Source organism: Gorilla gorilla, chromosome 5 (genome assembly GCF_029281585.2).
Source record: "Gorilla gorilla gorilla isolate KB3781 chromosome 5, NHGRI_mGorGor1-v2.1_pri, whole genome shotgun sequence".
Lineage (NCBI taxonomy): Eukaryota > Metazoa > Chordata > Mammalia > Primates > Hominidae > Gorilla > Gorilla gorilla.
Genome location: NC_073229.2, coordinates 41,070,566 through 41,096,957, shown reverse-complemented (window position 1 = coordinate 41,096,957; position 26,392 = coordinate 41,070,566). Strand labels below are relative to the sequence as shown.

General features: G+C 37.9%; 2 long non-coding RNA genes across 2 annotated transcripts in view; both read right to left on the bottom strand.

The window, feature by feature from the left end:
- LOC134758655 (uncharacterized) overlaps positions 1-26,392 on the bottom strand; it is a 167,130-nt gene that overhangs the window by 8,289 nt on the left and 132,449 nt on the right. The gene's annotated exons all lie outside the window — the stretch shown is intronic.
- The window catches only part of LOC134758656 (uncharacterized), a 32,431-nt gene continuing 24,459 nt past the window's right edge, over positions 18,421-26,392 (bottom strand). The window contains exon 4 of the long non-coding RNA XR_010134092.1: positions 18,421-18,684. This is a non-coding gene — a long non-coding RNA (uncharacterized lncRNA). The remainder of the gene's footprint in view (positions 18,685-26,392) is intronic.

Below are 26,392 nucleotides of genomic sequence, written 5' to 3'. Positions count from 1 at the left end.
GCTATTTATATAGGTGGAATGAAGATGGAGAGGGGAAGGTGAGAAGGTTGAAACAAATGAATGCTACCCCAAGAACTACGCGCATGTTACTTGCAAATGTGACTTGTTTAAACCCCGAATGTCTTACATGGGGTGACTCTATCAACGAGACCTTTAAGCTGCAATCCAAATGTGGTAGTGCTCCACACAGAAAGGGTTGAGAGTGGTATCGAGCTGCTGGAATTGCTAACTCTTTCTTTTTCCAATATAAATGCACATAAAAAATGAAATTGGGGATAGTGGAGACTGACGAGTGGTAAGTCACAACACATAAAGAAGTGAAGAATTTGCCTTAATCTTGTGCAAACATCACATAACAGATTCTCATATTTTCCTCCCATACACTTAGAAAGTAGCTGATTTTAAATACTCATTTAAGATTTGCCTCCTCAAACATATTATCAACTAGGAATCAGTCATTGTAAGTTGTGGATATTTCCTGATGACATGCAATAAATCTAAATAAATACACGTATATGTAAGTATATATACACATGTGTATACACATATACAGGCATACACAAATATAATTAATATAAATAAAAGCAACATCTAATAGAAATGCCTACTAAATATTTAGTTCAGTTTTAGAGTGAAAGCAAAACACAAAAAAGTCCTTTATCCACAAAGTTTAGGTATACATCTTATGTTAGCCCATTCTCACTCTGTTACCCACGTGCCATTACAGACTTTATCCATATGAACGAGCATTTGCATTGGAGAGTGACGTCTTTGAGCATCAATCATCTAAGAACGTGCAATGATATTAACAACACATGTTGTGTGAATATATGATACACCTATAAATGTAGAAATTGCTTTCACATCTGTTATTTCATTTTAAATGTCCAGCAATCCCTAGGAACATAATAAAGTGGCTTATCTTTTAGCAGCTAAAGTAACTGACGAACAAAGATGTCAAAGGTCTACTTTATGTTACTACTTCATTAGTGACAGTCACAACTAGAACTAAGGACTATGGGTTACTAAATTGTGTCTTATATGGATATTTTAATAGAAAATTTGGATGTTATTACTGATGCTTTATACATCTATGCAGATGTTAGATTTTTTTGATGCAATTACACTTGACCCTTGAACAAAATGGGGGAAGGGACACTGTCACCACCACAGTTGAAAATCTATGTATAACTTTTGACAACTCCTAAATTTAACTACTAATAACCTACTATTCACTGGAAGCCTCACCAATAACATAAACAGTTGATTAACACTTATTTTATATGCTGTATGTATTACATACTGTATTCTTAAGTTATAAAAAGGAAAATGTTACTAGGAGAGTCACCATAAAAGAGGCCAGCCCCAGTGGCTTATGCCTATAATCCTAGCATTTTGGGAAGCCTAGGCAGGAGGATCACTTGGTGCCAGGAGTTCGATACCAGCCTGGGCAACTTAGTGAGACCCCCATCTCCACAAAAAAGAAAAAAATCAGCCGAGTGTGGCAGTGTGTGCCTGTAGTCCTAGGTACACCAGAGGCTGAGGCAGGAAGATCACTTGAGCCCAGAGGAGGTTGAGGCTACAGTGAGCTGTGATTGCTCCAGTGCTGGATGACAGAGCAAGACCCTGTCTCAAAAAAAAAAAAAGAAAAGAAAATATATTTACTATTCATTAAGTGAACCTGGATCATCAACATAAAGGTCTTCCTCCTTGTTGTCTTCACTTTGAGTAGGTGGAGGAGAAAGAGGAAGAGGAATGGTTGGTTTTGCTTTCTCAAGGGTGGTAGAGGCAGAAGAAAATCCACATGTAGGTGAATCCATGAAGTTCAAACCCATGTTGTTCAAGGGTCAACTATGTTTAACTGGTTTGAGGGCACATACTAACATGGTTACAGATTCGGCATACTTTGGGGCTGGGTGATTACATTATTACTGACCATAATCTAACTCCAGCTATGCTTCTTCTCTTTTGCGGTGTTATCAGTCAAGTCAATAAACATTTATGGAGCCCCTACTTAGGAAGGGCTTGGTTCTAGGCTTGAGAAAGTTAGTTTACAGTATAAATTAAAAAGTAAATACTACAACTAGAAAAAATCCTCATATCTCCCATTCTGCTAACAGTCAATCAGTAACATTAGCTTAGTAAATTGAGAGATGTCATCTATCATTAGAAAAAGTTAACATTCCCCTGAAATTATTATGGTCTAATCTCTCTGATAGCAATATTAAACACTAGCTGTAACTTTTTCATTTTACAGACTGAAATTAAACTTACTGTTCTAGTTTTGGAAAGCTATAAAATAAAGGTCTTGGGAAATTATTTTGGCAGTTTCTGCAATTATAAACATAGACTTTCTCCAACATAATCATTGATTAGAGACATACAAGAAAAAGAATGGGTGAATAGATGTAAACATATCTCACCTAGCGTTACTATCCTATTTAACACTGAAATAAAAGAAAAATAATTATGGATAAATTATCAAAAGTTTTACACCTGGTAACAGAAAAATCATTTTCAAAGGTTGTTAGTAATCTAGTTTACAGAATATTGAAGTTTACATTTTTTTACCTACTTTAATCAAATTTATCTTTTTCTATACCAAGGCAGTAAAAAGTTAAAAAAAAATTGAAATTCTGGATCAACTTAAAAATAATTTTCGCCTGTAGTCCCAGCTACTCGGGAGGCTGAGGCACGAGAATGGCGTGAACCCGGGAGGCGGAGCTTGCAGTGAGCCAAGATAGCGCCACCGCACTCCTGCTCTCCGGCCAGGGCGAAAGAGCAAGACTCCGTCTCAAAAAAAAAAAAAAAAAAAATTTGTGTGTTTTTCCTTTTCTGTCTGCCTTTTAAAAATACTCCAAACTAAGCATGTTCAATGTCCTCAATGTGAGATTTGTGTTCTCAATGTGTCTTTTGTTTGTGACAAATATCTCTTCAATAAAAACTTCAATAGACAATGTTGTAAAAGTATCCAGAATACTTTTATAAAACCAAATTCAGGCCTAACAAACAAAATAGAGAGGATCCTGTTTGCACAAATGCCATTGTTCTGGACTCTTTTCTCTTCCAAAATCCTCTCTACTTCACTTCTTAACTACAGCCTTTGTTGCCACAAATATGGTAGCCAGTATACACATATGGCTGAGAACTTGAAATGTAGTTAAACCAAAATGAGATGTGTTGTAAGGATAAAAATACATACAAAATTGTAAAGACTCATTTAAAAAAAGGAAAATATTAATAATGATTATATATTTAAATTATGTTGGATATGTTGGGTTAAATTATTAAATGTTATATATAAAACACATATGTACAAATATATTAGTAAAATTATTTCAATCTATAGCATTTGAATCTTTCATATGAAAATTTAAACATCTCTGTGGCTAACAATATATTAATCTACATTATTTGTAAAACAAGTGAAATTACTTATAAATAATTTATGGTGAAAGGAGAAATCACAAGGGATATTCAAAACTTTCCAACTGAACAAACATGAGAATGTAACATTAAAAATTGTAGAATGATGATGAAACAATGTTTTGAAGAAAATTTATAGTTATAGGTTTATTGATTGTAAAAGAATGATGTACAGTCATCTTAGTTTCTAGCTTAAGAACTGAAACATTATACCAATTTTAGGGGCAGTCAGAAAAACCTCCCAACCCATTTTATGAGGTTTCTGTACTGTTGAAACAAAGTCTGACAATGACAACTCAGCCAAACAAAAGGTTTAGATCAGAAACTCTCAGGATACACATGCAAAATTCTATAATAATCATTAGCAAATCAAGCCCTCTAATACATCATGACATCATGAAAGAAATACACCGTGACCAGTGGGTTTACCCCAGAAATGTAAGGTTGGTTTAACATTAGGAAAAATCAATTGATATAATTCACCATATGAACAGAATGAAGAGAAAACCCCTATGATTATCTCAACTGATGCTGGAAAGAGGTCTTGACAAAATTCAACACCTATTTATAATAAAACCTCTCAGCAACTAGAAAATGAGAGAAACTTCCTTAAATAATGAAACACATCTATGGAAAATCTACATCTGACATTATAATTAATTATTAGTTAAATAGTAGAAGAGTTTCACCAAACTTGACAATAAGAAAAACCTAAATAATGAAAAGAAATACAACATTCATCGATCTGGAGAGTCAATATTTTCAATATAGTCTTTCACTCCAAATTTTCAAAATTTCATCAGGGTTTTGGTAAAATTGACAAGCTAATTAAAAAATTTCCATCTATTGTAAACCACCTAGAATAGGTAAAGGAATTTTTAAAAGAAGAACAAAATTGAAAGATCTTTTTATTATCTGATTCCAAAATTTGCTACAGTGCTGTGGTAATCGTGAGAGTGTAGTAATGTACTAAGCACACAAAAATGGATAAATGTAACCCACCACAAATAGATCCTGTAGAACTAATTTATGGCCACAGCACCAATTCAACTTAATGGGGATATCTTTCAACATACGGTGTTGGAACAAATAAATATTTTTACTAAAGACAAGAACCGTGACCTAGATGTTACTTCATGCACAACTGTAATCCAGGAAGAATTGTAAACCTAAACATAAAAGCTAGAACAATAAAGCTTCTAGAAAAAAAAAAGGATCATATGTTCATAGCATTGGAATAGGACAATTTTTTACAGGATATAAGAAGCACCAAAATGAAAAGGACAAAAAAGAAAAAAATGACAAGTTGGAATTCATAAAAATGAAAATTTAAAGATGTAAAAATCAACCACAAAAAAACAAGTGACTGTGGTAGGCAGAATAATGCCCTCCACTTATATTATAACCTCCAGCACCTGTGACTATGTTACCTTGCTTGGCAAATGGCACTTGTAGATGTGATGTGATTGAATTAAGGATCTGGAGATGGAAAGATTGTCTTAGAGGACCTGGATGCTCTCAATCTCATGACAAGCCTTCTTACAATTGGAGAACCTTTCCTTGCTGAGTTCAGAGCAAATTACTTTGAGTGACTACTCTGGACTTTAGTTAGTCAGGGATTTGTGACTACAGAAGAATGGTTAGAGAAATGCAACAGGCTTGGCTTGAAGACAGAGGAAGGGTCCACAGGTAAAGGAATATGTGCAGCCTCTAGAAATTGCAAACAGCAAAGAAAGGGACTCTGCTCCAGAGCCTGCAGAGAGGAGTGCAGCTCTGCCAACACCTCGATTTCAGCCCACTGAGACCTGCATCAGACTTCTCACCTACAGAACTGTAATACAAAATAAATTTGTACTGTTTTAGGCTACTAAGTTTGTGGGAATTTATTACACAGCAGCAGAAATGAAAAATGGGCAAAGACTTGAACAGATACCTCACCAAAGGTAAAAAATGGCCAGTAAGCAAACAAGGTGCTCCACTTCGTTAGTCTTTAGGGAAACACAAACTAAAACTAGAATGAGATACCATTCTGCACCCACTAGAATGATTATTGTTTGTTTGAAAAAACAACAACAACAACAACAGGAAACATACTCCGTTGGCAAGGGTTTGAAACAACTCATGGGACAGTAAAATGGCCCCATCATACGTAAACTGCTCAGCACCATTGTGCTAGAGCTAAATATATACTCTATGACCCAGGAATTCCATTCCTAAGTGTTTACCGCCCCAAAGAAATATAAACATATTTCCACAAAAAAACTGGTACAAGATTTTTCAGAGCAAACTTATTCATAAGGCCGCAAAACGGGAAACAACAATGCCATCAATAAGGAACTGGATAAGCAAATAGTGATCTCTTCCACCAGAAAAATACTAGCCAACAATTTTTTAAAAAGTGTACTACAGCTACCCATCATCACGTGGATGAACTTCCAAAACATTATGTTGAGTGACAGAAGCCATGGACAGAGGAACATATACTTCTTTTTATTACATTGTTATAAAACAGATAAATTAAAATTAAATCCCCACTTTACAGTGATAGAAGTCAGAAAATAGTTGGGAAGAATTGAAGAGAAAGAGAATTTAGAGCCCTTCTAGGGTGATGGTAACAGTCATATGAGGTGATGGTTTCGCCTGTAATAGAAGATGCTCAACACCCTTTTAAATGAACCCTTACGATCTGTTCATTTTACGTAAATGTAAAGGAGAAATTTACTCTAGTCTTGCACAGGTATATGTGGGTGACACATTGCCTCACTCCTGTACTGCATACCTCCATTCTCTGCTGTAGCTCTTCTGAATGGCTGAAATGGGGGAATGGGGAGAATTTGCTCTGCTCTCAGGCATAGACAACCCAGGAGTGGAGGAGTGTGAATGCCCATTTGACCACCATCGTCCAGCAAATGATGGGAGACAGCAGATAAAAGCTTCTCTTCTTTCATTCCCTAGGGAAGGAGATCTAAGGTCTATTTCATTAGTGTCCTCCGAGGCTTCTTTTGGGATAGAGTGGCTAACACAAAGCCTCACCCACATGTTGCTTTTCTCTGCTAGATCTTTTATACCACTCTCTGAATCGCCAACTCCCAAGACACATTACCACATACACTAACTGAATACAAGAATTTGTCTCAATCTCTTCTTGGGGAGCGGGGAACAGGCTAAAGTGTCCTATTAAGTGTAACTCCTCCTCCCCAGTAGTACGGATATATATTTTTTCTGTCACTGACCCTTTTGCAGCTATGGTATTTTTAATAAAGAGGTTGCCCTCCTAATATAATACTTACATATAATAATGGTATTGAAATTTATGTATCTTTTTTTAGATTTATATAATATAAACAATCGTAATCAGAAATTACTACACAGGTTTTTAAAGGTCAACTTTATTACAGCATGTTTTATATGTTAACTAGCTAGAATACTTGCAGAAATGTTTTGTCTACTACTCGCAATCCTTTGATATTGGCATATATCTCACTGCTTAGGTCCTGATTTGTGATTATACATATGCTGAGTATTCCTTTCACATCATTTACATATTAAAATCAATACTACAGTTTACATCTGCAAAAACCTTAGCCATAATTGTGATCAAACTTAAAATTTATAGAGTTTTAAAGTTGGGAGCTTCTTTATGGCTACTTGACAAAAAGTCATTCAAATAATATTTAATTCCCATGAACCAGCCTGGTGTGATGCCAGTTTTGTGAAGGACCCCAGTTTGCTTTCATTTTGTGTTTTTATGACATTTTATTTCCCTGAAGATGTCACCTCTCCATCAGGATGTATTAGTCAGGGTTTTCTAGAGGGACAGAACTAATAGGATATCTATGTATACAGAAAGGGGAATTTATTAAGTAGTATTAACTCACACAATCACAACGTCCCACAATAGGCTGTCTGCAAGCTGAGAAGCAAGGAAGCCAGTTCGAGTCCCAAAGCTGAAGAACTTGGAGTTTGATGTTCGAGGGCAGGAAGCATCCAGCATAGGAGGAAGATGTAGGCTGGGAGGCTAAGCCAGTCTAGCCTTTTCATGTTTTTCTGCCTGCTTTATATTCACTGGCAACTGATTAGATGGTGCCCACCCAGATGAAGGGTGGGTCTTCATTCCCCAATGCACTGACTCAAATATGAATCTCCTTTGTCAACACCCTCAGAGACACACCCAGGGTTATACTTTGCATCCTTCAATCCAGTCAAGTTGACACTCGGTATTAACCGTCACAAAGGGCAACTCCCATTCAGCTGGGGTTAGTATGTCCTTACTGTTGCATAATTGAAAGAAGGATTTGTTCTCTGCCCCAGACCTTACCAGCTGTGGATCTGCTAAGTAAATCTCTTAACTACTCTATACTATAGTTTCCTCATTGGAGCATATTATATTTTCAAAAAAACATCATGGCAATATTTCTGATCCCTCGTGCTCTTCCAGAACCTCACCCACTTCCTATCAAGAGGTGAAGCCTCCTCTCATCCTCCCTTTCTGCTTGGACCTGGGCAGGTTTTTCACCTTTATTTCTGGGCAGAAATAATACTACATGACTTCCACAGCTAGATTAGGAAAGACCACATAGCTTCCTCTTGGCTGTCTTTCTCTTGGGATATTTGCCCTTGGAATACAGCAACCATGCTGAAGGGAAGCCCAAACAAGTTCACTTAGAGAGGTCAAACGAAGAGGCCCACAGGGAGAGAAACCAAGGCTCCCAGACCAGTCAGCATCAACAACCACACATTAAGTGACTTCAGTATCTTCAGATGATCCTAGTTCCAAACTTCCAGTCTTCCACTGAGACCCCAGAACACATCAGGGAGCAGAGGAAGCTATCTCTGCTGCATTTTGTCCAAACACCTGAACAACTCAATCCATGAACATAGAAATGGTTGCTTCATGCCACTAAGTTTTGGGATGCTTTGTTGTGCAGCCATAGTAACTGTAAGAGATTTGGGTACTTGGGACTACTGGGGGTCTACCACTGCAAACCCTAAAAATGTAGCAGTACCTTGAGGACTAAGTGGCTGCCCAGTCTGAAGGACCTTGGAGAGTGTTCCCCGGGTGTGGCCCACTCACAGCCCAGAGTAACAACAGGAACTGACAAGTGTCTATGGTTTCGATGATGCGCTTCCAGATCTGAGGGGAAATAGAAAGATGGGAGTTTGGGCATGGTAACTGGGAAATAACTTTCTTATTGACAGCATTAGGACTGATTTCCTGTTTACTATATTTTCGATCCTTCTGAGCCTTGATTTGTCTACTTTTGGTTCAGAGATACAGTATTTGATAAGGAAAGAATACGATATTTTGAATTTCATTGTTTTCTCAAGTGATAAGAGATCACTCCCTATATGTGATTCTATCACTTTCTCAATAAACATTTTCCTCTCCTTCAAGTCCGTTTTATTTTCTTATCCTTTAAATCAATCTACTCCTATCCCAGAGTTTACGGTAAGAAAACAGCTGACAGGGATACAATATAATTTATCAGCTTTACCATTTTCTGCAGTTTTAATAGTTCATTTTTCTTCCTATCTAGACAGTAACTCAGCTTGACTGTTCCATCTTCAAATGCTGAGGAAGCCATGGATACAAAATTCCCGCAAGATTCCTCATTCCTGGATCCTATGCTGGTGAAAGAGTGAACTGAAAGGGATATTATTATGACGTTAGCAATAACTCAAGTTTGTGAGCTCTGTCTATTCTTTTATTGTCCTTTTTTTGTTTCAATTTTTCTTTTCTGTCCTTTACTCTTTCCCTGAAGTAAAAATGCGATTGTCAAACTGTGCACAGGTAAAGATAAAATGGTTTAAGGAGCACCCAAAAGGTGCTTCATGTCTTTCAAATAAATGCAACAACTAGAGCCCAGAGAGATTTATCATTGCACTTTGTAAAATCCTTTTGGTTCACTTATTTATTTATTTATATTACACCTGCCTCTCCCCCTCACCTTCCTCCTTATACTCTATGGCTGCTGGTTCCTGTTTATCATTTATTTAAGGGGCATGTTTTCATTTATTCACAAAAAGGTGACATCACATCTATTTCAAGTGACAGCTACCAAATAGCCTGGTCTAGCCTGATTAAGTGCACAGATAGTTTATTTCCTTTTTCCCTAAAGAAGAATCATCCTCATAGATTGGAGGTAGGGGAGGAAGAAGTAGAAGGGCCGTCGGAACACATTAATCTTTTACTAATAGTCGTTAAAATTTAGCTAAGTTTTAAGGCTTCGTAGATTGGATACATTCTATATTTCTGAAGATATTTGTTTAATTGTCTGAAAAGGGAGAGCTGCATTTACCAAGGTAATTAATTATTCAGTAAACATAGGTAACAATGAGCTACTTAGAGCACTATAATTTTATACTTAAATAAAACATAAACAGTTCAATAGCCAGGCTAAGACCAATTTTCTATGAATCAGTCAAGTAAAGATTCGGAATGAACAGGGTACAAATTTTGGCAAATATATAACCTTGCTAAAGTAGATAGGAAAAGCATAATGACAACCGTTTCTTAGGCCCTTTAAAAGTGGGAGACTGGGCATTCCTCCTCATGTCGAATTAAGGTATTAGTTAAGCATGCTAAGGAAACTAAATTAAGAGACTGTCTAACTTTCTGCCCATTTAGTGGTTAGAATTCTGTTTTTTAAAAGTCTAGAGGAAAACAAAAATCGCTAATGCCAGCTAGAGACTGGGTGCGTATTTTTTGATGTCAGATGGTTCTATCTGGTTAGTTTCTTCTGTCCCGAGAGCAACAGAAACTTGGATAAAAGCAACCATTTAGGTCTGTTAGCCTCTCTGGCTCTCCCTCATGCCTGGAGAGAATTGTGTAAACTGTGTATCACTGTACATATCTCCTTGAAATTCAAATATATTGTTTATTTGTTCACGTTGTTTGCTTTCCCACATTTTACAATTGAGCCTCATAAATAGGCAGTCCAGGATTTTCCTCTCAAACTGCTCATCTGAAAACTCTAAAGACGCATGGAGTCATACTCAGTTTAAAGGCATTAGGGCTATTTCCAAGTGCCAGAGGGAATCAGAAAATGAGTGTCAAATCAATGAAAGTGATATTCTTGCCTGGCTCTTTTCATGGTGCTGTGTGTGGGACTGTGTCTACTACAATGTCCTTATTAGCTCAGTTCTCTGCACAGGACTTGGTGATACCCCAGAATTGGATGTAAAAAAAAAAAAAATAGGTTTTTTAGTTTAGACTCACAGACTTGTCTGTTCTCTCCCAGTCATGGCATTATGGCAGGGTAACTGAGCCCTAAGTGTGTACAGCTTCAGCCATGGACTCTGCTGCCATCCAGCCTTCTCCACAAAATGCCAGAGCTTGCTGAAAAACTCAGATGGCCAGTCCAAGCTCTGCTCTCCCTACAGGGCGTTCTCCTCTGGGGCCTGTATTGTCCTTTTCTGCCCCCATATCACAGTCACAGCCACTCCCATCCATCCACTGAATCTCAAAATGGAGTCAGGTTTGAAACTTTCACCCAGAAGGTCTCCTGAATCCAGGAAAGATTTACCCTGTGACTTCCAGGAATGTGCCAAACAAGAAAGGTAAAAATAGTAACACTGGTTCAGCTAGAGAAACGTTTCAGAAGGGAAAATGACACCTCCTAGATTTGCATTTTTATAACTAAAAATGATCATTTAAGAGCTTTAGAAGGAGGCAAAAAAGTTTTCTACCCAGACGACCTTCTATCTAAGTTGCTAAACAGAGAAACCTGGCAGCATGTTTAAAGCTTATCTTACCAGGAGACCTATTTTATATGCTTAGTTGAGTTTTTGTTTCATTATGTTATTATTTGTGAAGATCCCCAGTATATGACACTCATAAGTAACCTCAGTAAAGTTTCAGTTTACAAAATCAATACAGAAAAATTGGTTCCATTTCTGTACACCCATAATGTTCAACATGAGAACCAAATCAAGAATGCAATCCCATTTACAATAGCAACACAAAAAATACCTAGGAATACACCTAACCAAGGAGGTGAAGGATCTCTACAAGTGGAACTACAAAACACTGCTGATAGAAATCACAGATGGCACAAACAAATGGAAAAACTTTCCATGCTCATGGACTGGAAGAATAAATACGATTAAAGTGGTCATACTGGCCAAAGAATCTACATATTCAACAATACTCCTACTAAGCTATCAACATAATTTTTCAGAGAACTAGGAAAAAAACTATTTTAAAATTAATATGAAACCAAAAAAGAGCCCAAATACCAAAGCAATTCTAAGCAAAAAAGAACAAAGCTGGAGGCCTCACATTACCTGACTTCAAACTATAAGGTTACAATAATCAAAACATCACAGTACTAGTACAAAAAGAGAAACAGAGACCAATGAAACAAAGTAGAGAACCAAGAAATAACACCACACACCTACAGCCATCTGATCTTCAATTACATTGACAAAAAAAAGCAACGGAGAAAGAAAGGACTCCCTATTCAATAAATGGTGCTGGAATAGACAGCTAACCATATGGAGAATGGTGAAATTGGACCCCTACTTTCACCATATACAAAAATTAACTTAAAGTGGATTAAGTATTTAAATATAAGACCGCAAACTCTAAGAATTCTAGAAGAAAACCTAAGAAATACCATTCTGGACATTAACCTTGGGAAATAATTTATGATTAAGTCCTCAAAAGCAATTGCAACAAAAACAAAAATTGACAAGTGGGATCTAATTAAACTAAAGAGCTGCACAACAAAAGAAACTATCAACAGAGTAAACTGACAAGCTACAGAATAGGAGATTTTTCCAAACTATGAATCTGACAAATGCCTAATATCCGGGATCTATAAGGATCTGAAACAATTGAACAAGCAAAAACCAAACAATCCCATTTTATAAAGGGGCAAAAGACACGAACAGACACTTCTCAAAGGAAGACATACAAGTGGCCAGCAAATACATGAAAAAATGCTCCACAACACTAATTATCAGAGAAATGCAAATCAAACCCACAATGAGATACCATCTCACACCAGTTAGAATGGCTATTAATAAAGGGTGAAAACCCAACACATGAGGGCAAAGTCGCAGAGAAAAAGAAATGCTTAAACACTGTTGGTGGGAATGTAAATTAGTTCAGCCACTGCGGAAAGCAGTTTGAAGATTGCTCAAAGAACTTAAAACAGAACTACCATTTGATCGAGCAGTCCCTTCACTGGGTATGTATCCCAAAGAAAATAAATGTTTCTACCAAAAAGACTTATGCACTTGTATGTTCAACACAGCACTATTTACAATAGCAAAGACATGTAATCAACCTAGGTGCCCATCAGTGGTGGATTAAAGAAAATGTAGTACATATACAACATGGAATATAACACAACCACAAAAAAGAATGAAATTATATTCTTTGCAGCAACATGGATGCAGCTGGAGGCCATTATCCTAAGCAAATTAATGCAGGGACAGAAATCCAAATGCCACATGTTCTCATTTATAAGTGGGAGCTAAACTCTGGATACTCGTAGACATAGAGATGGCAACAGTAGACACTGTGGACTAATAGAGGAGGGAGGGAGGGAGCAGGGCAAGGTTTGAAAAACAAACTAATGGAAATGACGCTCACTATCTAGGTAGCAGGATCATTCATATCCCAAACCTCAGCATCATGCAGTATGCCCATGTAACAAACCTGCACATGTACCCCTGAATATAAAATAAAAGTTGAAATTACTTAAAAAATAAGCTCTTTCTTTTTTTTTCCTTTGAGACAGATTTTGCTCTGTCACCCTGGCAGCAGTACAGTGCCATGATCTCGGCTCACTGCAACCTCTGTCTCCTGGGTTCAAGTGATCCTCATGCCTCAGCCTCCCGAATAGCTGAGATTACAGGCACCCACTATCATGCCTGGCTATTTTTGTATTTTTAGTAGAGATGGGGTTTTGCCATATTGGCCAGGCTGGTCTTGAACTCCTGGCCTCAGGTGATCCGCCTGCCTTGGCCTCCCAAAGTGCTGACATTACAGGCGTGAGCCACTGTGCCCAGCTCGAAGCTCTTCTTCTTATAGGTTTCAAACTCATTTATATATTTAAAAAATCAATACATGGGGTGGGGTATACAGCTACATGGTAGTATAATCCAAATATAACTGTTAGTAATTTTAAAAAGGAATACATTAAGTGTTCATAGCAGCCACTTTTCAGTTGTTTGATAATGCATTACTCCTCTTAATTACTAGTATCAGAAATAAATGTATATTATTTTATAATGAGAAAAATACTAATTTGAAAATCAACATGTAAGAGTTGATAACTGTGGTTTTTCCTTATTGTTTTTGAAAGTAGAAGTAACATAAATTTCCAAAACATATGTATATAGTATAAAACATAGAACTATAGGGATTTTTTTTTTTTTTTTTTGAGACAGAGTCTCGCTCTGTCGCCCAGGGTGGAGTGCAGTGGCACGATCTCGGCTCACTGCAAGCTCCGCCTCCTGGGTTCACGCCATTCTCCTGCCTCAGCCTCCCAAGTAGCTGGGACTACAGGCGCCCGCCACCACGCCCGGCTAATTTTTTGTATTTTTAGTAGAGACGGGGTTTCACCGTGTTAGCCAAGATGGTCTCGATCTCCTGACCTCGTGATCCACCCGCCTCGGCCTCCCAAAGTGCTGGGATTACAGGCGTGAGCCACCGCGCCCGGCCAGGGATTTTTATATTGCTCTATGGTATAACTTTTTAAAGGAGAGTATCTGAAAATAGAAAAAAAAAGGAAAATTGGTAGTTGCTGTTCACACAATTCTACTAAAATATTATTAGCTTCTATTTACCCTCCTATTTATCACCTGTTAATTTAAGTCAGATTTCTTAAATTTAGCCTAAGCGTCTCTAATAGCAACACATTCCAGGTGTTTACTTGCAACTGTGTAAAACTTTACTGATCTTAAAACTCTTTCCCTTGCAGTGTAGATTTCATCACCTTTAATACCCTCCATAATGTTGTGTACTGCTATTATGTATTCACTTGCCTTTCACTTTCCCTAATGAAAGATCTTGCTATCATTTTTCAGTGTATTCTGTACCAGGAAATGGCTGAAATCTCTTCATAATTTAATTTGTCTTTCTTAGAACAATTTCAAAGTTTTCTGGAAGGGTGCTGACCTGACCTGTGTAGGAAGTGTTTGTGGATTGTGTTTTCTTGCTTTTTCAAACCTGGCTAAGATAATTCATTAGACGTTATTTTGAATGTCTCTTTTAAAAAATGCCTCAATCAAAAAGGGACTCTTTAGGGAGGGCTTTGGCATCACAGCTCTGCTTCCCACATGCCCCCTCTGCTTTTATTTTCTCTTCAAATATATAAAGAAATAAATGAATAGTCTGGACAGCACTTAAGTGAGAAACACAGAAAAATAATTCAAGTAATTTTTAGCAAATTCAAAAGTTAATAGTATTTTCCTATGGTTATATCTGGATTTTGCATATGCTTAATCTCTAATTAGCTCTAGTTCATAAAGAAGGTAGCTCTGGTCCTCAAAGCTTTACTATGAACCCACGCCCGTCTTTATTTATATGCCAACAAACAGCTAAATTTGTTTGTTGGCCTCAATGTTGAGGTTATGTTGGAGTAAAAAAATTATAAAGGCATTAATTATATTCAAATATTATTAAAACCCTTATATTAATCATTTTCTTTGTCTTGCATTTATATATATATATTTATTTGTTAAATTGAAGCACATGAACTAATTTTGTAAATGGAACTTTCTTTCTTTCTCTCTCTCTCTCTTTCTTTCTCTCTCTCTTTCTTTCTTGGTGTGGGGGACAGGGTCTCACTCTGTCACCCAGGCTGTGATCACGGCTCACTGCCACCTCGACCTCCTGGGTTCAAGTGATCCTCCTACCTCAGATTCTCAAGTAGCTGGGACCACAGGTACGTGCCACCATGCTTGGCTATTTTTTGGTTTTTTGGGTTTTTTTTGTTTTTTAAGAGACAAGGTCTCCCTATTTTGCCCAGGCTGGTCACCAACTCCTGGGCTCAAGCAATCCTCCCACCTTGGCCTCCCAAAATGCCAGGATTACAGGGATAAGTCACCATACCCAGCATGAACGTTCTTTTGATAAAAACAACTACAAGCTATCAATTGATGCTAGAACTACTGAGTGCAAGATGTTGGGATACTGCATATTTACTGGGTTTAAAAATATCATTCACTAATTAATGGAACGGGTGCCTTTATAACACGCAGATTGCACAGTGCCACCTTAACCAAGTGATCAAATTTAACACCACCAATAGTGAAATAAAATTGAAGTTAAGTGCTACTTGCTATGAAGCAATAAAAAAAGTACACAAGGTCCCCCATGTGGTATTTTTGAAAACAAAAAGTTAACATAAATGTAATCAGTTATGAGGAAACAATCAAAGAGACCCAGACTGTGAGACAGTCTACACAAACTCCAGCCTGAATGTTTTTTTTAAAAAAAAAACATGTCGGGGCCAAGTGCAGTGGCTCACACTTGTAATCCCAGCACTTTGGGAGGCTGAGTCGGGTGGATTACGAGGTCAGGAGTTTAAGACCAGTCTGACCAAGATGGTGAAACCCCGCCTCTACTAAAAATACAAAAAAAAAAAAAAAAAAAAAATTATCCAGGCATGTTGGCGGGCACCTGTAATCCCAGCTACTCGGAAGGCTAAAGCAGGAGAATCACTTGAACCTGCGGGGCGGAGGTTGCAGTGAGCCGAGATCGCACCACTGCACTCCAACCTGGGCGACACAGTGAGATTCCGTCTCAAAAAAAAAAAAAAAAAAAGTCATGATTCAAAATATGGACTAAATATCAGTATAATTAGATTTACTGCTCACATGTGTTTAATTGTGAGTATTATGGTTATATGCAAAAATGCCTTTATTCTCAAGAAATGCATGACAAAGTATTTAGAGGTGAAATATCACAATGTCTGCAGCTTACCTTCAAATGGCTGTCCACCACCATTAACAAAGTATTAGCATTTAAGATAGGGAGAAAGAAAACAATAATAGCTAAATATTGAATTAATTTTTAAGTGAAGAATAGATGAATGTTTATTGTGCTATATTTCAATTTTTTGTAGATTTGAGAACTTTCAAAACAAAATATGGGACTGAAGAAAAAAAGAACACTAAATGTAGCAAGAAAATTATCCCTTACGAATAAAGTTGCACAGAGTCCTGAAGTTGCATTTCTGTTTACTGTTTTTGCACTTAGAAACATTGCCCTGATGTCTCAAAAGGAACTGTGTCCTCCTACATAGTTAATGTGACTGCTTGTTATGTTTGCCATTTCCTGAAGGCATGTATTTAGTAGATGCTGAATGATCTCTCCTACTCTTAGCTAAAATATTTGAAAACAAACAAACTGAAGGCAGCTCAAAGCAGCATGTTTCCTTCCAGGGTTTCTTTGCGAGCCATGTGTGCAATTCATTCATAGTCAGGTATCTCTTAATGGCTTGAGATTGTTTAGAGGGTGAGTACAGAATAGATATCACAGAGAGACATCTGGGAGTGAAATTTGTGGCATATGTGACCATGAAAGTATGAATATAAATGTGCGGGTGTGGATAAGAGAGGGAATATATATGTATATATCACTATATGATGTTTATAGCTGTAGTAAATTTAGAAAGAGCTATTTATAATTAAGAGCATATTGAATGGCTTCAGATCATCTATAAGAGTGTGCACATTCTCACTCATACATGATTTTTCAAGGTGCATGGGAGAATGACAGGAAGATCAATACCACTCCGGTTGATTATAAGAGGCTGGAAAGATTAGGTTGAACATTTTCACAGACTAAATGACAATATAACAAATCAAAAATGTTGAGGTCAAATAAAAGGCAGCTTAATTCCCACACCTCTGTGGATAGTACTGAGATCATACCTCAGCCTAACACAGAATTAGCAAACACAGATGCTTGCTTATATATTTCGCCTCTTTATGTCACTAGAAGCCATTGTTCCTATTATCTCAAACCGTCTCTAAGACCAGCAAAAGGAAAGGCTCGTTTTCCCTTCCAGTTAACTTACTATTTCAATTCATTTTATTCAAAAAACCTTAATAGTACAAAATACCAACACAGAAGTAAAATCAACTTGAAATTTCTTTGGAAAAAGAATCACTCCTTGGCCATATGTTAAATATATTCAAATAGGTCTGGCAGAATGTTGCATCTGTTCTTGTCTTCCCTTATAGCTTTATCAGCTTTAAAGGTCAATTGTGATGGTGTTTATTAAATAAAAAGAACAAGGGAGTTTGCTTCACCTTTAAATCTTCCACCTACTTTGCATTAGGCTCTCCGCTCAAGACAGATAACCCATTAAAGCAATTTCACCGTATTTGTAGATTATATATCCTGCACTGGTTTTTCTTCCTTATGAAAGGTCTTATTTTCTTTTTAATTAGTACAGGTTAATTCAGAGTGTGAGTAATAATTGGAAATTGAAAAAAAGTGTTATGTGCATGTATCTTGAATTGAATTAAATCATTAATATTGAATAATATTCTTCTTGAATTACCAGTCAACATAAGTACTTGGGAATTTTGCAGATATAATTCAGTAATGGACACAAAGTGAGATCATCAATCTTTTTTGCTTGCATATTATTTTTAATAAAAAAGAATATCATTTTAATAAAAAAGAATATCCATCCAAATTATGTTATTCTTTTAAGGAGAAAAGTGAATATTTTCTATTTATCAACTCCTTTTAAATCAACTCCTGAGTAAACTGACTGGAAGCCTAAAGAAAACTTTAACATTTAGGTAAATATTTTGTGTGGGACAAAGCATTTCTGGAGGTTATGATTTTTTTTGGAATTGAGGTAGATATATTGGCAAAGGAGATGGGGAAGCCATGCCCAGAGACATAGGCAGGCATCCAGGAAAAAGTGACACAGTGGGAATCAAGGACAGAAGGAGCCTTGAAGAAGTCAAGAATGCCAACTGGGTCAAATGCTGCTGAGAAAATATGATAAGGTTGGCAAGGGTCCATTGGATTTATTGTCATAGAAGTCATAGGCGGCCAATTTGGAGGAATGGTGAGCACAAGAACCAGACTGGAGTGGCTTCAGAAATTCAAACCAGGAGCCAGCACTGGTTTCAATGTTGAGAACCACTCACATCCTTCAGAACCGTCTGACGGTGAAATGGACTCCTTAAGAGATCATGTGTTTCCTGTACATGAAAATGCTCAAGGCAAGGTTGAATTGCCAGTTTTCAAAGATGTGATGGCATGAATTGAAATATCTGTTGAGAGATGAAGAAAGGTATCTATTTAATACCCCTAAGGATCTTCCAGATACTAAAAACAAGCTTTCTAACTTTTACAGGGTTTGGTCTTATTCAGCCATAAATAATAATATTATCAATAATAGCATGTATTATTATTATTATTTGAGACAGAATTTTGCTCTGTCGCCCAGCCTTCAGTGCAGTGGCGTGATCTAAGCTCACCACAACCTCCACCTCCCAGGTTCATGCAATTCTCTCACCTCAGCCTCCTGAGTAGCTGAGATTACAGGCGCCCACCACCACGCCTGGCTAATTTTTGTACTTTTAGTAGAGACTGGGTTTTGCCATTTTGGCCAGGATGAACTCCTGACCTCAGGTGATCTGCCCCCCTCGGCCTCCCAAAGTGCTGGGATTACAGGCGTGAGCCACCATGCCCGGCCAACATGTATTATTGATAGTTAAGTGCTTTATAGCTTATACAAAATAAGTCTTGCTTACACAGTTTACCTAATCCTCACAACAATCCTAGAAAGTAGGTAGCAGTCATTAACAGTAGAGCTGTTAAATGTTAGGGCAAAAGCTTCATCCCAGGTCTTCTAACTTTAAATGCAGTGCTCTTTATACCACATTATAATTCTTCACATTTATTCACATGCTTCTGATTCATTCTCTTTTGATTCAGTGGCAGCCAATGTTGCACTTTGTGAGGTTACAAATGGAAGAAAACCCTCTAACCACATAGTTCAGTATTCTGTGCTACAACCATGTCTGAACCTTGGGTCATCTGAGAAGAGGCCCGGGATAGGTGGCAGGAGTGAGGTAATGTACACTGACGATAACCATTGCATTTTTAATCACAAGGAACTATGACAAGTGGCTACCAAAAATAATGGCTATTGACCCTGCTAAAATAGCAAAGACAGATCATTTATATATTGAGGGTACAGCCTCTGGGGCTCAGTGGATGCCCAATATCTTTTAAACTTAGCTGCTCTCACATTATTGAATACAATATATTTCTTGTGAAAATGAGCTCCATGCCCTTGATTTCATTTCTGGATAAACGTCACTAACCCCACTTTCCTGCCTTGGGCAAATTTGTGACATAGGTGAATACCAGGGATGCTCATTTTCTATTAACAGATTTTGAAGGGAAATTGAAAATTCAAATGAAAAATTCAAAAGCACGTGCATCAGTACATCATGGTATTGGTATATGCTGACTATGAACAAATACGCCAGATGCCCATTTCTAAGTGTCACCTGCTCAAGCCCTATTCAGAGGTAGGCCATGTCATGGAAAAGGCCTACCTAGATGCTAGAGAGTGGAGAAAACCCTTTGCTACTTGCTCCCTTGAGTCTTTATTGGCAAAGTTGTTGTTGAAATTAACCACAGTTGTAATCTCATAACCACATACATGATGGAAGTTCTCAAAATGGTTTTATAAGGGTCAGGCAACAAAAAACAGAGGGAGAATTTTTGATGTTGGTTCACAATACTATTAAAATGAAAAAATAATTTTTGACTTGAATATTACCCTATTATAATTAATATAACTTATAACCTGAAAATGAGAACATGTACATTTTGATCTATCTAAACTCAATGAGGAAAGAGACAGTTTATGAGCTAAAGAAAATACAGGAATTTTGTTTATATTTCTATATATTTCCATGCAGCCTTCTTATGCTTTTAACTCTAAATTAGCAGTTACAGATCATGATCGAGATGTACAGATTCTGAGAACTTCCTACAAGATCAAGCAAATAGAAGTCTCATGTAGTTGGAAGGCAAAAAGGAATTAGAAATATCTACAAAATCATAACAGAAACATCATTCCCTCAAAATTACTGGGGAAAGAGAGATTTTGGTTGACAAATATACAATCCCTCTAAATATAATCTAGAATAATAATGCCTTCAATCTAAAGTAAGTAAAAGTAAGAAGGAAAAAACAAACAGAGAAAGTAGGAAGAACTTCGGCCTTAAGAAATTAAAATATATCAATAAACAAAATTTTGAGTATAAACATTAACATATTTGTACATAAGCAAAAAATGGATTGTTAACAGCTAAAAGGTAGATAGTAAAAGTGCCAAAGTTATTCTGAACAATAGTAGATCTCACAATAGGAGATATTCTATTCTGAAACACAAAAATACGAAATATCCTGTCTGCGGCTCCCCATGTCAAAGAAGGCATGGTATTAATAGGTATATGAATATGGGATTAATGTAACAAATATTTATGAATACCTACTCTGTCCAAGGCATTTTTCTGGGTACTAGGGAAAAATCAACAAACAAAACCGAAAAAAAATCCCTGACTTAATGGAGTCAGTGTTCTAATACAAGACATCAGCAATTAAAGGATCATTAACTAAAATGCTATGCTAGAAGCAATAAGCATCCAAGGGAAAAAGTAAAATATACAATGAGATATGCAGTGTCAGGGAACAGGAGCCAACATCTTAGATGGGTGCCAAGAGAAGACATCACTAACAAAGTAACTATTTTAGCAAATGACTGAAGAAAAAGAGGGAGGGAACCAGAAGAGTGTCTGAGAGAAGACCATTCCAGGAATAGAAAAACTTCTACCTCAATGCACACTTGAGGTAGAAGTGCGCATGGCTTGTCAAGGAAAAGCCAGAGGCCAGCATGTCCAGGGCAGCAGGAACAAAATGGAGAGTAGTTGGGAACGACCTCAGAAAGATAACGAGAAGTTGAGTAGATCCAGTAGGGCTTTGCAGTCGTTGTATGGATTTTATCCTTTACCCCAAAATGACAATCCACCAGAGGGTTGAAACAGAGGAGTAATGTTACCTGTCTTAGATTGTAAGGTTCTCTCTGACTACAGGGTTGGGATTGCACTGAAGGGTAGCCCTTGAGGAAACAATTAAAGGGTGACTTCAAAACTCCACATGCTCATGCTGGTGGTCTGAGCCAGGAGTATGACTGTGAGGATGGAAATAAATGGTTGCATTACAGACACATTTTGAAGACACAGCTGACAGTATTGGCTGAGAGATTTTCTGTAAGTTGTGAGTGAAAGAAAAAAGTCAAAGATGGCACCATAGCCTTTGAAGCCTGAACACTGAGAAGAAGAGACACCCCATTTCCTGAGATGGGGGAGGAGTTCGTTTGGGGGTGTGGTTAGGTTAAGATCAGGTTCTCCTCTTTTAGATATGTCAAATTCGCAATCCCGAATTAAACATCCAGCTGCAGTTCTTAAAAAGGCAGTTAGTTAGAAAAGTCTGAAATTCAGAAGAGAGATCTGGGCAAAATATAAATTTTGAGACTCATCAGCATATATATGGTAATTAAAGAGTTAAATCCATGAGAGATGATGATATTGAATGAAACCTTTATAGTAATTTTTTTTAAAAAGTATAACTAAAATATCAAATGATTTTGTCATGATTTTATATACAGACAGCCCTTTGTATGTGTGGGCTGGGTTCCCACATCTCTAGATTCAACTAAGCATAGATAGAAAAATATTCAATAAATAAATAACAATAAAAATAGTACAAATTTAAAAAATGGTATAACAACTACTTACATAGTATTACATTGTAGTAGGTATTATAAGTAATCTAGAGATGACTTAAAGTATATGGGAGGTTGTGTGTAGCTTAAATGTAAATACTACACCAATTTATATAAGGGACTTGAGCATCCCTGGATTTTGTTATCTCTGGGGGTCCTAGAAACAATCTCCCAAGGATACAACTGAACCACTGTAACTTACTAAATGTGCAGATGTCCAGTCACTGTAGCTATGCATGCGTGGGTATATATGCACACACTTTTATATATACATATGCATATGTATGTGTATTAATATTGTATAATATTAAAGATATTAATACTGTAAAGAAAAACTAGCCATTGTATGAAAAAGTTGTTCACATGTACATCTAAAGAAGAAAACTATCACAGAAGTGTAGTGTTTCTTTTGTAGAGAAGGCTATCTCTACAGTCAGCTGTCTGTCTATCTACCTATCTATCTATCTGTCTGTCATCTATCACAGTCTGTTCCCACAAGCACCTCATTATGTGACATCTATTGCCTTGTGGAATTTACTATTCATTCAAAGGTTGGCTGTCAGCCTTATGGTCTCAGAAAATGGATTTTATCAGTACAATGAGCCTATATTGTGATAGGCTGTTAGTGGTTGAGCAAGGCTATTTTTTCGTCTTCTTGGGGACATACTAGACTATATTGCTCATCTCCTTTGCAGTTATATGTGGCAAGAAGCAGTGGAAGTGATGTATGCCGATTCCAGTGCTGGCATCTAAAAATATCCCAGGCATACTTCTCTATGTTCTTTTCTCTTTTACTGAGTTGAATAAAAACTGTTCCAAATGATCTAAGAGCTACATCTGCATACATTTTTACTGTTTTGTTATTCCTGTACTGTTAAGTGAATAAGAACTAAACGTTTATTCTTTCTAAGCCATCATTGTTAATCTATCAAATAAGTAGATTTGCATTAACCTTTCTGTTCTGAAATATAAAACAGAACACCAGTGAGAACACCAGCTTGAGCCTACCAAGGTTTCCATAAATTCTTCCTGCAAACTTCCCCAATTTAAATGCAACCAAATTTTATTTTAAATTTTCACATTATTTGAATGCAGCCTTGAGCCTCCCCTTCAGTTCTATACTTCCAGCTAATATCTCCCCAGATTGAAATTTTAAAGCTTCTAATGTAGATATGTATAAGAAGCTAAAACATAACCAAAATGTTGCTTGGTGAACACATATTTGGAGCAAAGAGAACTGAGTGAATTAAGCATTTATCAGGATAAGATGGCCAAATATATTTATTTAATAATAGAATAGGGATACATGTGGGTGGAGCCAAGATGGCTGAATAGGAACAGCTCCAGTCTACAGCTCCCAGCGTGAGCGACACAGAAGACAAATGATTTCTGCATTTCCAACTGAGGTACCGGGTTCATCTCACTGGGGATTGGCAGACAGTGGGTGCAAGACAATGGGTGCAGCGCACCGAGCATGAGCCGAAGCAGGGCAAGGCATTGCCTCACCCGGGAAGCACAAGGGGTCAGGGAATTCCCTTTCCTAGCCAAGGAAAGGGGTGACAGATGGCACCTGGAAAATCGGGTCACTCCCACCCTAATACTGCGCTTTTCCAACCGTCTTAGCAAACGGCACACCAGGAGATTGTATCCCGCACCTGGCTCGGAGGGTCCTACACCCACGGAGCCTCGTTCACTGCTAGCACAGCAGTCTGAGATCAAACTGCAAGGTGGCAGCGAGGCTGGGAAAGGGGCGCCCGCCATTGCCAAGGCTTGAGTAGGTAAACAAAGCGGCCAGGAAGCTCGAACTGGGTGGAGCCCAACGCAGCTCAAGGAGGCCTGCCTGCCTCTGTAGACTCCACCTCTGGGGACAGGGCATAGCCAAACAAAAGGCAGCAGAAACCTCTGCAGACTTAAATGTCCTTGTCTGACAGCTTCGAAGAGAGTAGTGGTTCTCCCGGCACGCAGCTGGAGATCTGAGAATGGACAGACTGCCTCCTCAAGTGGGTCCCTGACCCCCGAGTAGCCTAACTGGTAGGCACCCCCCAGTAGGAGTAAACTGACACATCACACGGCTGGGTACTCCTCTGAGACAAAACTTCCAGAGGAACGATCAGGCAGCAACGTATGCTGTTCACCAATATCCGCTGTTCTACAGCCTCTGCTGCTGATACCCAGGCAAAAAGGATTTGAAGTGGACCTCCAGCAAACTGCAACAGACCTGCAGCTGAGGGTCCTGACTATTAGAAGGAAAACTAACAAACAGAAAGGACATCCACACCAAAACCCCATCTGTACGTCACCATCATCAAAGACCAAAGGTAGATAAAACCACAAAGATGGGGACAAAACAGCAGAAAAACTGAAAATTCTAAAAATCAGAGTGCCTCTCCTCCTCCAAAGGAATGCAGCTCCTCACCAGCAATGGAACAAAGCTGGACAGAGAATGACTTTGACGAGTTGAGAGAAGAAGGCTTCAGACGATCAAACTACTCCGAGCTAAAGGAGGAAGTTCGAACCCATGGCAAAGAAGTTAAAAACCTTGAAAAAAGACTAGACGACTGGCTAACTAGAATAACCAATGCAGAGAAGTCCTTAAAGGACCTGATGGAGCTGAAAACCACGGCACGAGAACTACGTGACAAATGCACAAGCCTCAGTAACCGATTCAATCAACTGGAAGAATGGGTATCAATGATGGAAGATGAAATGAATGAAATGAAGCAAGAAGAGAAGCTTAGAGAAAACAGAATAAAAAGAAATGAACAAAGCCTCCAAGAAATATGGGACTATGTGAAAAGACCAAATCTACATCTGATTGGTGTACCTGAAAGTGATGGGGAGAGCGGAATCAAGTTGGAAAACACTCTGCAGGATATTATCCAGGAGAACTTCCCCAATCTAGCAAGGCAGGCCAACGTTCAGATTCAGGAAATACAGAGAACGCCACAAAGATACTCCTCGAGAAGAGCAACTCCAAGACACATAATTGTTAGATTCACCAAAGTTGAAATGAAGGAAAAAATGTTAAGGGCAGCCAGAGAGAAAGGTCAGGTTACCCAAAAGGGGAAGCCCATCAGACTAACAGCTGACCTCTCGGCAGAAACTCTAGAAGCCAGAAGAGAGTGGGGGCCAATATTCAACATTCTTAAAGGAAAGAATTTTCAACCCAGAATTTCATATCCAGCCAAACTAAGCTTCATAAGTGAAGGAGAAATAAAATCCTTTACAGGCAAGCAAATGCTGAGAGATTTTGTCACCACCAGGCCCGCCCTAAAAGAGCTCCTGAAGGAAGCAGTAAACATGGAAAGGAACAACCGGTATCAGCCACTGCAAAAACATGCCAAATTGTAAAGACCATCGATGCTAGGAAGAAACTGCATCAACTAACGAGCAAAATAACCAGCTAACATCATAATGACAGGATCAAATTCACACATAACAATATTAACCTTAAATGTAAATGGGCTAAATGCTCCAACTAAAAGACATAGACTGGCAAATTGGATAAAGAGTCAAGACCCATCAGTGTGCTGTATTCAGGTAACCCATCTCACATGCAGAGACACACACAGACTCAAAATAAAGGGATGGAGGAAGATCTACCAAGCAAATGGAAAACAAAAAAAGGCAGGGGTTGCAATCCTAGTCTCTGATAAAACAGACTTTAAATCAACAAAGATCAAAAGAGACAAAGAAGGCCATTACATAATGGTAAAGGGATCAATTCAACAAGAAGAGCTAACTATCCTATATATATATGCACCCAATACAGGAGCACCCAGATTCATAAAGCAAGCCCTTAGAGACCTACAAAGAGACTTAGACTCCCACACATTAATAATGGGAGACTTTAACACCCCACTGTCAACATTAGACAGGTCAACGAGACAGAAAGTTAACAAGGATATCCAAGAATTGAACTCAACTCTGCACCAAGCCGACCTAATAGACATCTACAGAACTGCCCACCCCAAATCAACAGAGTATACATTCTTTTCAGCCCCACACCACACCTATTCCAAAATTGACCACATAGTTGGAAGTAAAGCACTCCTCAGCAAATGTAAAAGAACAGAAATTATAACAAACAGTCTCTCAGACCACAGTGCAATCAAATTAGAACTCAGGATTAAGAAACTCACTCAAAACCGCTCCACTATGTGGAAACTGAACAA